This window comes from Ixodes scapularis, unplaced genomic scaffold (genome assembly GCF_016920785.2).
Source record: "Ixodes scapularis isolate PalLabHiFi unplaced genomic scaffold, ASM1692078v2 PGA_scaffold13__105_contigs__length_92229423, whole genome shotgun sequence".
In the NCBI taxonomy this organism is placed as follows: Eukaryota; Metazoa; Arthropoda; class Arachnida; order Ixodida; family Ixodidae; genus Ixodes; species Ixodes scapularis.
In genome coordinates, this window is record NW_024609839.1 from 44,381,898 (window position 1) to 44,394,322 (window position 12,425).

Sequence of the window (12,425 nt, forward strand, 5' to 3'; positions counted from 1 at the left end):
TTTATAGACTTTTTGTCTCCACCCCCAACATCTGTGCGATGTGATTTGATTGATTGATTGATTGGGTGATAAAATTGGAAAAGGAAGCATGGCGTTTGAACTGACCACGTCACGCAGGGTTAATTTAAAAAAAAAGAACACAAAGAGACGCACCATGCTCTGTTTAGATAAGATGCCTGCACGCAACTCCAAACGTATAAGTATTTTGTTTTGGTTAATTTTTTTATATGTCCCTCCTCAACATGCGTAAAAAACGCAAATATATATATATAAACTTGAAGAGAACAAAAATTGACTGGACTCGAATGGCATTTTCAATTTTTTCAGTTTTCGTTTAGGTTATGTTTGATGACACCTAATATGCAAACTACAAATAGCAAAAATCTAAAATATTTTGCACTTATAATCGGTTATGGGAGCTATTAATTTGATTATGTACAGCAGTGTGGAGGTTATGTATTTTGCGTGAAAAACGCGCCAACGTGGCTCCTTTGACATTTTGTCAATAGATTTCTGCGCCGTTATATAAGCAGATTAAATAGCTACAAAATTCAATCTTGTTTCATTTATTCTTCTTCAAACGTTATTTACATTGATATATAAATATTTGTTTTATCTCGAAATTTTAAATTTTTATGTTGCTCCGATCTTGTCAAGGGGCAAAAAGAAAACAATAACATTTTCGATTTTTCTGAAATTTATAGTGACACTTCTCCAACATACTCTTGTGTTTATATTCATAGCAATACATGTTGCACCATTTTGTTTTTTCCAAAGTTGCATTTTTACCCAGTGCCACAGACGAGATCTTTTGATTCCGTCTATTTTACGACTCGATATATGTTTTGTGCTGTATTCGTGTATGGGGCTCAAGTTCAAGTATTCTACTAATTAGAACAAAACCTGCGTCGCTTTCCTTTTTAAATATTTAACCAGTAAGCCTGTTTTGTCTTTTAATATTACAAGTTCTAGGAGCTTATATCCGGATATCTATACATATATTCGCGATGAAGTGGACATATTTGAGCCAAAGCTACACTCTAAGAAATGCCTGCGCGTCTACTTACCCGCAAAACACTTAAAGAGCCACTCTCTGCGATTCCCGAAATCAGCTCAGCGAATGATTAAGTGGAACATCCGACTAGACCTAAAAAGGAAGTCTGCGCTGTAGCAATACGCAATGCAAGCATGACGCTTTGCATTGCGTAGTGCCACAGCACAGACTTCATTTTTAGGTCTAGTCGGATGTTCCACTTAATCATTCGCTGAGCTGATTTCGTGAATCGCAGAGAGTGGCTCTTTAAGTGTTTTGCGGGTAAGTAGACGCGCAGGCATTTCTTAGAGTGTATACTTCGTTTCAGCTTAGGTCCGAGCGCGGCCGATGTTGTGAGCCGAAGGCCCAATCAAACAGCGAAAGAGGCACAACGTCATGGAGTGCTCTCTGCAGTTGACAGGACCAGCCGGTATTCGCCGTCTCTCTGTGCGTGCTCCTCCGCCGGCTAGTCCTATCAAGCGCAGAGGCCACGCCAGGACGCTGCGCTTTTTGCGCTGTTTGATTGGCCCTTGGGCTCATAACATTGGCCGCGCTCGGACCGAAGCTGAAACGAAGTATAGTTACGCTGATATTCATGATGGTTGTACGTCTGGCTGACCAACGCAAACCTGTGAATTTTCTGGCACACTTTCAGGAAGACGTCCGATAAGGTTTAAAATATGTGCAATTATTTATTCTAGTAAAAAACAACATAAAAAAGGAGTAAAGATATCGAGCGCACTAGTTGCCCACGTTCGCAAGAGGACGCTTTGAGATGTCCGTCTCTTGTCCCTCTTCAAAGCAGACTGACGAATTCCGCGAAGCACCCACCAGCTGTGCAGTAACAATTCGAACGAGTGCGAGAAAGTCGGTCAACTCCGAATGTGGCTCTAATTAGAAAATGCACGAACAAAGGATTTTGCACGATTTTCTTCGGAGCGTTGTGATCCAGATCTTACACACTGCGAAAATTTCTCTACTTTTCTATCTTTTTTTTTGTGTTTACTAGGATAGCACAGAAGCATGGGCGTACCAACCGGGGGGGGGGGGGGGGGGGGTAAAGGGGGCGCTTGCCCCCCCTCCCCAGTTCTCAGAGTGGGGGGGGGGGCAAGGCATATGTTTTGCCCCCCCCCCCTTCCCCCTGAACCGGCCGCCACTGGGCAGGGCAAACACTGGTCGGCGGCGCCTAAGGAATACCAAGGGCACCACCCCCCGACCCTCGCGGGCATATTTTTAACGTGCGAAGTCTGGAAGTCGATGCCACGAAAACTTGGTCACGGAAGTGATGTCACGCACGTCCAATAAATGTGCCAATCAGGCAGCGCTAAAAGTGCATCGTCACTCACGACATTCATTGTGCGTGTCCGATAACCGACTAAAGCAATCATTCGCAGCAGAAAAAAAAAAAGGATCACGGCGCGTTTACTGGGCGTGAAAAACGGCGACAGCAAACCCCCAACGAGTGCCGTGACGTTGCACTCTTGGCTCTGCTCGCCATTCATCTCCATCGGATCGTCGGCTGTGGTTTGACTTGGAGGGAAGCGGATTTAGTTTGCAGAGTAGCGTGTCGGCATCAGTATTCAACAAGTTCCATTTTTATTTTTTTACGTAAAATTACGTTTTTTTTCGTTTTTTGTTTTTGCGCTTGGAAAGGGTTGCAAAGTTGCGCGAGTCGATATCACGAAAACTTGGTCACATAAGTAACGTCTCTCTCCAGTACAAGTCAGGCGATGTCGGGCCACGTGACGTTAGTTGATGTCACGAGACCTGATGTCACATTAACCATACGCAAATTTTGTTTATCGTCTTAATTTAGCGGGAAAATTGACATCACGCGACCTAGGCACCGGTTATGTTTCCCCGCTAAATTTGGCTCGAAGATTAACGTCACGTGACCTAACGTCGTGTGACTTATAGACCACGTCGTTTTCCCCGCCAAATTTGAGGGGAAACATTATGTCCTGTGACCTGACGTCGCCTGACCACTCCCCAAAGCACAAAACCAAGCAACTTGAAGCGCTCCTTCGAAAACTGCCCGACTCATCAATGCCCTTCTCAAATACGCCCCTTAAAACAGCTGCACTGATGCGTCGCAACTATTCAGAAGAGGGGGGGGGGGGGGGGGGGGGGACGAAGGCGGCCCGTCCTCCGTATTGTTCCAGGGGGGGGGGGGGGTGCAAGATTATTGATGCCGATAATAATCCCTGGAGAAGGGGAACAAGGGGGACGAAGGACAACCACAAAACTCCAAACAACGCTAGGTGACTGGTGCGCGACCGAAGAAATCCGCGTGGTCCTGGTATCAAACCAGGGACCTCTCCATTACGAGTGGAGCGCTCTACCAACTGAGCTAACCAGGAGTTAGACGTCACTGGAACATCGTCATTCTTGACCAGCTCGCTTGCACCTCTACATTTAATTGCATTATCATCATAACCTTAAAAATACAAGTCGTTCAGACTGGTGGCAGCTTGTAAAACCCGTTTGCTCTACTGACGACTCCTGCTTAGCTCAGTTGGTAGAGCGCTCCACTGGAAAGGGAGAGGTCCCGGATTCAATACCCGGGGACCAGGCGGATTTTTTTCGGTCGCGCACCAGTCTCCTAGCTGTGTTTGGAGATTCGTGTTTGTCTCTTGTCCCTCTTGTTCCCTTCCTCCAGGGATTATTATCGTCATTCTTGTCCGCCTCGCTTGTACTTTTGCATTTAATTGCATTATCATCATAAATTGATGCGGTTTGTGCACGTGAGTTATACAGCCTGGGGGACATAACACACTGAAATAAGGGTTACTGCGCAGGCGAACTAATAAAGTATCATAGTGAAAAAAAAAAAAAAAATCTCGAGACTATGGACAAAAATTGGTCGGTGCATAGGTGTACAATGTTGCATAAATTTGCGTAGAACTACCTGTGCGTGACACAAGAAATGAGAGAGAGGGGGGGGGGGGGTCATATATCAGAGGCCGCGAATTGTCGTCACGTAAAATATACTCCCATTCAGTGTTTCCCCGCTGAATTTGGGAAAAAATTTAATGTCACGTGACCCGCTAAATTTAGCGTGAAAACGAAATTTGTGTGACGTCAGATCACGCGACATAACTTTTCTCGCAAAATTTAGCGGGGAAACTGAACCGGTCTATATATCACGTGACGTGAGGTCACGTGACATGAATTGGAGTCACGTGACCCGACATCCCCTGACTTGTACTGGAGAGAGACGTCACCTCCGTGACCAAGTTTTCGTGATATCGACTCTCGCAACATTGCATCTCCTTCCGAGTGCGGAGAAAGACGTAGTTCTACGTCAAAATGACACAACACCATGTAAAAAAATTCAGCCGCAAAACTTCTTTTCGCGCGTCTCCTTTGTCTAGGTCACAACTGCTCAACTAACGCTAACGTCATCGACCGTAAACGCCACAAAACAGTCAAGTGGACGAGGTCCAAGCGGTCACGAAAGAACCCGCTTTTGTGACCGCTTGGACCTTGTCTACTTGACTAGATAGTCACGAATGACAATTGATGAGGCGATGATAACTGAAGAAACTAAACGTTTAATGGGGCGAACTTGTGCCCAAAAGAAAAAGGAAACAGAAAATAACGATAGAGCGTCGCGGGCGTCGATGGCGGCGTAACCGCAGGATCGTACGCTGGGGCGAGACTGACTCCGGCTTGCCACGCGGAGCCCCTTTTGTACACGCGTGGGCTTCTGGAACATTCGGCGTGGAAGGTTCGGGGCGTAGAACATTCTAACCTCGAATCGGCAAGAGGGTTGTCAAATTTACCAGAACACCACATTACATAGTCAACAAAAATCTGTAGCCGTGGCCAGGAATCAAACCCTGGCCTTCTGCGTGGAGGGCAAGCGCGATACCCGTAAACCACGGGCGCGCTTTTTTTAATTTATTATTTACTTTGATATGTAATACAACAAAGGAGTCAAAATGGTAAAATCACATAAACACACACATTAAACTATACGCGTGTATACATTTTAAAATTCTTTCACGTTCTCGAGAACGCCCAGAATCGCCGTCCAGTCAGGTGGCCATTCTAACGTGGCGTATACTGACTTCATGACGCAAACAGACTCCGTAAAATATAAACGTTAGGCAACGGGTGCGCTACCTACTTGGTCAGCTGCGCGCGCGGCCATTTACGGGATAAACAGGGTTGTTGGCTTCAGCGCTGGTTGAGGAGTTGCGGCCTATATAAAGGGGACGCGGGGAAATGGACTTTTGCAATTGTGTTTCGAGACGGCGTCGTCTCGTTATAATATAATTAACACAGTTTAATCAATTATTACACTTATCGTGAGGATTGGCCCCCTATAATATCGCCCCCCTCCCTCCTCCCCTGGCCGTATAACTCGCATGCACAGACCGAATTAGTGTAACTTGCACGGATTTTAAATAATAAGTCTGTTCGAACTCCAACCAGACACGCCGTACATAGCGCATTGTATAAGATGTGTTCTATACTCGGCGACAACTTTTCTTGGCAATGCAGAGGAAGGTACGTCCCGCGTCCCCTCTCCCATTTTGAGTGTGCGCAGGCTCTCCTCCTCCCCCATTTCCGGAGAGAGGAGGAGTGCCCGCGTACACTCAGAATGGGAGAGGGGACGCGGGACGTACCTTCCACTGCATTGCCAAGAAAAGTTGTCGCCGAGTATAGTGGCGTCACAAGGGGGGATTAGGGGGGGGGGGGGGGGGGACGGACCGCCCTGGGTGCAGCGCTCCGGGAGGTGTCACGGCGGGCCAGGAAAGGGGGAGGGGGGGGGATGTCGCAGAGGGCCATGAGCCGGAGGATGGGAGGGGAATCACCGCGGGCCACCACCCCGGGTACCGCTGACCGTAGTGAAGCCACTGTGTGTCGCATAGGATATCGGGAGCATTTCTAAGCTATGGTAACTAAGAATGTTAAAGACGAGAAATAACATGACTTAGATTAACGTAACCCGAGATAGACGCCCGAACCGAGATAGACACTCTTGACTTTCGCTTTCCAATTTTGTTAACGTTGAGGCATTATGCTCCTCATCACGAGACGGCAGTCTAGAGTTTGTGCCTTCTTATTTTGGGAACAGAGAATATCTAAATCTTAATTTATATTTCTCTCAGCCTGTACCTTTTACACATCCTTTGCATAGATGATAGGTACGTCCTGAACCGGGTATTTTTTATTAACCACGAGCTACCAGTTAGCCGTAGTGCACTCATCGTATCGACCAAAGTTCGACAATGGTGCTCAATGCCTAATTGGCCCGAACAGTCGTGGCTTGATCCATAGTGCCCGTCGGTTACGTCAACTTGAGTGATAAAATTTGAGAAGAAAGCGTTGCGCTTGGACTAACCAGGTCGCGCAGTTTTAATTACAAAAAAAAAAAAACACACACACACACACACACACACAAAGATGCACATGTTTTACGTGCAACCGATAAGCGTGTCGCGGGAGCAACGACCGCTTTCGTAGCCGCTGTTGGACCGGGGTCGCTGGTCCAATGAACCTCCCATTTTCGTGGGGTTCTGAACCCGGAAATGAGTTATCAGTGTGTAACGTTAAACGGGACTGTGAAAAAAAAAATATTTATAAAAGGTTCTGAAAAGGTAGCCAAAAAATCACAAACACATATGAGTAAAGCTTTGTCCAACCCTTTTGTTCAAAAGAATAAGAGAAAAAAAAAATAAGCGGGGGCAAGCACCTTTTGCACCTGCGTGGGTGTAGGATCGGAGCATATATATATCCATGCACTAGGTAAGCGATTAATCCAGATCTCCAGCGAGACTCATCTTTTCGTGCCGGTATTTGGGTAAGACAACATTCCTTGTGTCTCCAGGCACGGAATTTGTTTTGTTGGTACGGGTCCTTTCGTGGCGTATAGAAAATACAGTCTGCTGGCGCTGGCAGAGTGTCTGAGCCGTACTTCTGGTATGACATGCCCTGTCAGACTAATCACAGAAAGTCCGTTTGCAGACATGTTCGAACATGCGTGGAACGGGTCCGCAAATAATTCTGTGATCTTGTCGCCGGTGAACACCGCGTGTTCACCGGCGACGATAATATTATTAATATTATATAATAATATTAATAATAATAATAATGATAATACTACTACTAGTACTACTACTACTGCTAATAATAATACTAATACTAATACTAATAATAATAATAATAATCATAATAATAATAATAATACTAATAATAATAATAATTTTATTCAGCGGAAACAAATATGCAAGATGCAGAGACGGGTCTGTTTAAGCCAATGGAGGCTTGACGGACAGGACCCGGCAGTCGAGCGGCGAGTTCGATTGCATTACACAAATAACCAATACACTTTGAAAAAAAAAAAGTAGAACATGCATGGTATTAACGCGGACTCGGACTGATAAATTGCTCAATAACTTCTTCAACTTTCTCTTGGTAAAAACTTCAGCAAAGCTACAATCGGGAACTTTATTAAATATCAGGGGGCACACTAGGAACATTAACACTTACCGCACCTTGTGTAACACCGAGGGATCTCAAATCGATTCGATCTACGCAAATCTCTTGGGGATTCATGGGGTTGCAAAAATCCCTAACAAAGAAGTGAAGTAGAACGACACACAGCAGCAAAAAAGAGCGGAAGCTTGGAATTTGTAGGGCTTCGAAAATGTCTGTGTCAACGGAGACGATTTTTAAGCTTTACAGATTTGGTTAAGAAAAGGCGTGAAAGTTACACTTATGCTGTCTATTGTTAAAGTGAGTTATTCGGCCAGGGGGACATTATGTGGGTGGATAATCTTTGCGATAAGTCGGCTAATTAATTAAAATTCGGGCATTAACTTTATAATTAGTGAAAATACACATGGTTCCAATTATAACTTACTGAGTGTCATGAAAAACCACTAAATAAATTTTTTTTTTAGAACGACTTGAAGCTCGTGGGAACCTCGGGGGTGCACCAAAGTTACCACTCGTTTAGCAGGCGCAAAGCTAGCAGTGCTAAAACGCGGATGATTAGATTATCATCGTGTTCCGCCACTGCTAGCTTTGCGCCTGCTAAACGAGTGGTAACTTTGGAGCGCCCCCGAGGTTCCCACGTGCTTCAAGTCGTTCTAAAAAAAATTGATTTAGTGATTTTTCATGACACTCAGTAAGTTATAATTGGAACCATGTATATTTTCACTAATTATAAAGTTAATTACCGAATTTCAATTAATTAGCAGAGTTATTTCAAAGATTAGCCACCAACATAAAGTCCCCCTGGTTGTATAACTCACCTGCACAAACCGCTTAAGTGTAACTTTCACGGCTTTTTTACACAAATCTGTAAAGCTTAAAAAAAACAAAAAAAAAAAAACAGTGCATATATATGTACATGGCTTGAACTAACATCACATCGCGTACTTTTAACCACCATGTCAGAGAAAGAGATTGCATCTGGTTTTGAAAGAATTTTGAGTTACGGGTTAATCTTCTATAATCTTCTGGGAGGAAAATAGCGACGTCTGTGCAAATCTTAAAGACACAAAAGAGGGTCCTGGTAAGAGGGTAGCTCCTTCTTTCCCTCTTTTCTGGTGGTCATCGGAGTGGAGTGATATGTGGATGACGTACCGTGCAAGCCAAATATATAGGGGGAGACTAAGGCGGATACGTCGAACCCCCCCCCCCCCCCCCCCCCCCCCCCCCTGGATATTGGTAAACTTTCCGCTTATGTCAGTGACCATTGTGAGAAGACAGTGTCTAAGAGATGCATATCTCTTTCCAGAAATTTTTTGCTAACGTGCAACATGAAGGTTCTCGCCGTTGCTCTGCTGGTCACCCTGTCGGTCCAGTTTGGTAAGATAATTGAACAACAATCTGCAACATGAAGCCAATGACGACCTTGTATGCGTACCAGGTGTCATACCATGCCCCAACTGATCCACAACACAGGGATGGCCAAGGGGAAAAAGACAGATTGATTGAATGAGTGCCTCAACAGCATGAAGTTGCCAGTGGTAGAGTGAGATGAACTACAGCGTTTCCGCTGCCGCAATAGTACATACAAGAGCAAAATTGAGTGTTCCTTTAAAAACGACAGTATTTGTATAATCAAATTCCTGTGCATTTAGGAAAAACTCGGTTGAAACAAGAGTTGTCGCAAAGGCAAACAGGTTAATCTTGAACCTAATAAAACTTGAGACGCGGAAGATGACACACGCAGGCACGCAACGCACGCACGCACACATACACACGTGCGCATACACAGACCCTGCCACCCACGCACACAACATTTATGTGTTTTATTCCTTCTTTCATCTGTCAGAATAAATTTTGTTAAAGAAATCAATTAAGGAACCTGTCTGTAGGACAGCATTTTTTATTTTGCCGATAAAATATCAGTAAAATAATTGCAAACAGCAATATATGTGACAATCTATAGTCGGTTACAACTCAAGAAGGTAGGAGAAGCTCCTCCCACAAGCGTGACGCCCGTTTCGAATCCCTCCGCAGTCGAAAGAAGAGTTGACTGGAAACGCTCCTTGTTCCGCTTCAATAAATTCCAACTTGTCTCCGATCCCACTTTGTATTTATCGGAGGGGGAACCGAGCCCCTGAAAGCAGCCATTGTATCCCTAGGAGGCGGAACCTAATCCCCGAAAGCTGCATTTGTTTCTATCGGAGGGGAAGAACTCCAATCTCACTCTCGTGGCTTCCACAATGCTAAGTCAAAGTCGAAAGGTGAAGCAAATATGTACAGAAAGGCAAGACCCTCCTCGCGCGTTGGCCGCGACGTCACGGAAACGATGGGACGCTATTGGATGCGAAGGTGGCTGAGGGATATATGATCCCCTTTGAGGGGCATTTGCCGCTACCTTCTTGACCTGTAACTTACACTCCGTGCGGGAACTATAGGGGGCGCTTTGAAAACCGCGCGCAGCGCCGCTAGCGGAGGAGCTGGCGTTCGACTGTGAGGCGCGTTCAGCAGCCTGCGGCGGCTTTTCGCATGCCAAGCTGTGGCGGCGGAAGCGCGCACGGACGAAACTTTTGCTTTTTGAGCCGATACGTTGAGGGTGACGTTGCATGAGTGCTGGGGCAGAAGGGCATTTAGCTGTTCTCCACTTCTTATATATTGAGTTTGAGTCGTCATTAGGGGTAATTTCTCTAGTTGCGGCCGAAAAAGGAGTTGGAGTAATTTTCCGAAAAACAAGACGGCCGCCACCTTAATTGCTCTGAGTGGGAAATTTATTTCACTCGTCGCTGTAAACCTAGGACTGCTGGAACGATGATATTTGGAGGCGAGTGAGAGGTTCACTAAGTTTGTGCACGAAGAGAGCCAAGTTTCTTTAAGACAGCAGGTGTGAAAGTTATCTTTCTAACGAATAAAGAAATAAAGCTGTACGGGATATCCAATATTGGACCCAAAATGTTGTGTTATAGCGGGCTGTGCAAAGTGCAGATTTGGGCACACAGGTGCTTGGACTTGACAGTAACATGACGCAGCACCTATTATACAAAAAAAAAAAAAAGGTGGCATAGGGAAACCAGGTGAAAATTTGGTTTGGGCGGCGTAACTCAATGAGAACCGGTTTTGATCATGAAAAGGCTGTCAAGAGAATACCACTGGTCGGGGGTGGTGGAGACTTTAGAGGTAGGAAGGGACTAGTGGACTGTACTTCCAATTGAAACAACTTTACGAAAGGTGGTTTCAAAGCCGAAAAACAAAGTTGTCGGCCAACACACGGTTTGGCCGCCAAGGGCTTTTGCGCTCAGCTGTTGTGTAATAACCTGTTGTGCGAGGTGCTGATTTTCGGCGTACAGGTACTTTGACATGACCGTCACTTGGCACAACACTTGTTATAACAAAAAGAGTTGGCATAGTAAAACCAGGTGGAAATTTAGTTTGGGCGGCGTAACTAAATGGGAACTGGCTTTGACCGTCAAAGGCTGTCAGATAATACCACTCATTGTGGGAGGTGCACACTTTACAGGTAGGAAGGGACCAGTGGACGGGTACTTCCAGTTCGAACCACTTTGCGATAGGTGGCTCTAAAGCCGAGAAAAAAAAATGTCTACAGAACTCGGGGTGTCAGCGTTTCCACATCCAAAAGGAGGCTGGTCAAGAAAGGAAGCACACCACATAAACTTCCATACTCAAACGTCGATTCTCCAGTGATTCCGAGTTTCATTGTTGTTTTCTTCAGATTTATATTTTTCGCTTTTTTTACCTTTCGAATCTTTCTTCATGAAGTACAGATTGCGTGCCATACTTGTCCGGAAATATCATCGACACGTACGATGGGGACGAAACTTCTTTGAAGGGCATTCCTCCAACAAAATTGGCACTGCATGCCTGCGAGTGTGGGTTCGTCCCATCGGCGCTAACACATGTAGGCGTTACTGGTACGAAAACAAACGCAGAGCGCAAAGTGGCAGTGTAGAATATGTCAGCCGTGCCGACACAGTGGCAGACATGATCGGGAGACCAAATTTCTCACGTCGTACGGCACGGCTCCATCGTTGTCGCTGTCCCACAAAACATCGGCGAGGTGAAAAACTGTGAAACTTTGTCTCCACGAGATACGACGCATAACTATTGAAGCACTTAATGACGCAGCACCGGCAGCACTTCATGCTGTGAACCCAGCGCAACCGCACCACTCCGACTTCAATGCGTACCAATGTACGCGGCGTGGTTTCGGTTTCGTTTTCTCTGGGGTTCTCGCTGCCTACCTTCGGTACCGGCCGCGCGGCGGCGCGCCAGTCGCGTCGCACGGAGTGTATAGCACCATGGTCTGGGTCGAACTAAAGCGTAAGTCGTATGACCCCTTTGACAAAAGCAATGTGTGATTTTAAAAATTAGAAAGGACATGAAAGGCCAGGCGCGTATCCCAGGGGAGGGCCTTATACGCTTACAGCCCTCCCCCCCCCCCCCCCCCGCTCCCAACACACACACACACACACACGCGCGCGCCAACGCACGCACGCACACGCAAACACACACACACTCACTCACTCCCTCACTCACTCACTCACTCACTCACTCACTCACTCACTCACTCACTCACTCACACACACACACACACACACACACACACACACAAACAAAGGAAGCAAAGCCAATGGCGACGTCAAGGGAATATTTCGACCGGGACGCAATGTCGGCGTGACACGTCACGCTCTTTGCATCGTGGAAGGTGGTATTTTGTTGGAGATGTGGCTTCGGCGTCAGTGCATTTGTTACGCCAGCTCAAACCTAGATTTTCTTCTGTTCTCCACAGGATCGAGTGCACCCACCGAAGGTCGACTTGATGACGAAGCAATCAGCGCGCATCAATCTGGTAAGAACGAGATTCGATTCCTCTCCATTCCCCTATCACCAGAAAATGGCCGGCTCTAATATAACAATCGGACCGTGAAGT

At 46.0% G+C, this 12,425-nt stretch overlaps 1 non-coding gene across 1 annotated transcript; it reads right to left on the bottom strand.

Annotated features, from left to right (window-relative positions):
• Positions 1 to 3,320: 3,320 nt before the first annotated feature.
• Trnat-cgu lies at positions 3,321 to 3,393 on the bottom strand. The gene has a single exon. It is a non-coding gene; the product is annotated as a tRNA-Thr (tRNA).
• Between the last annotated feature and the right edge of the window lie 9,032 nt (positions 3,394 to 12,425).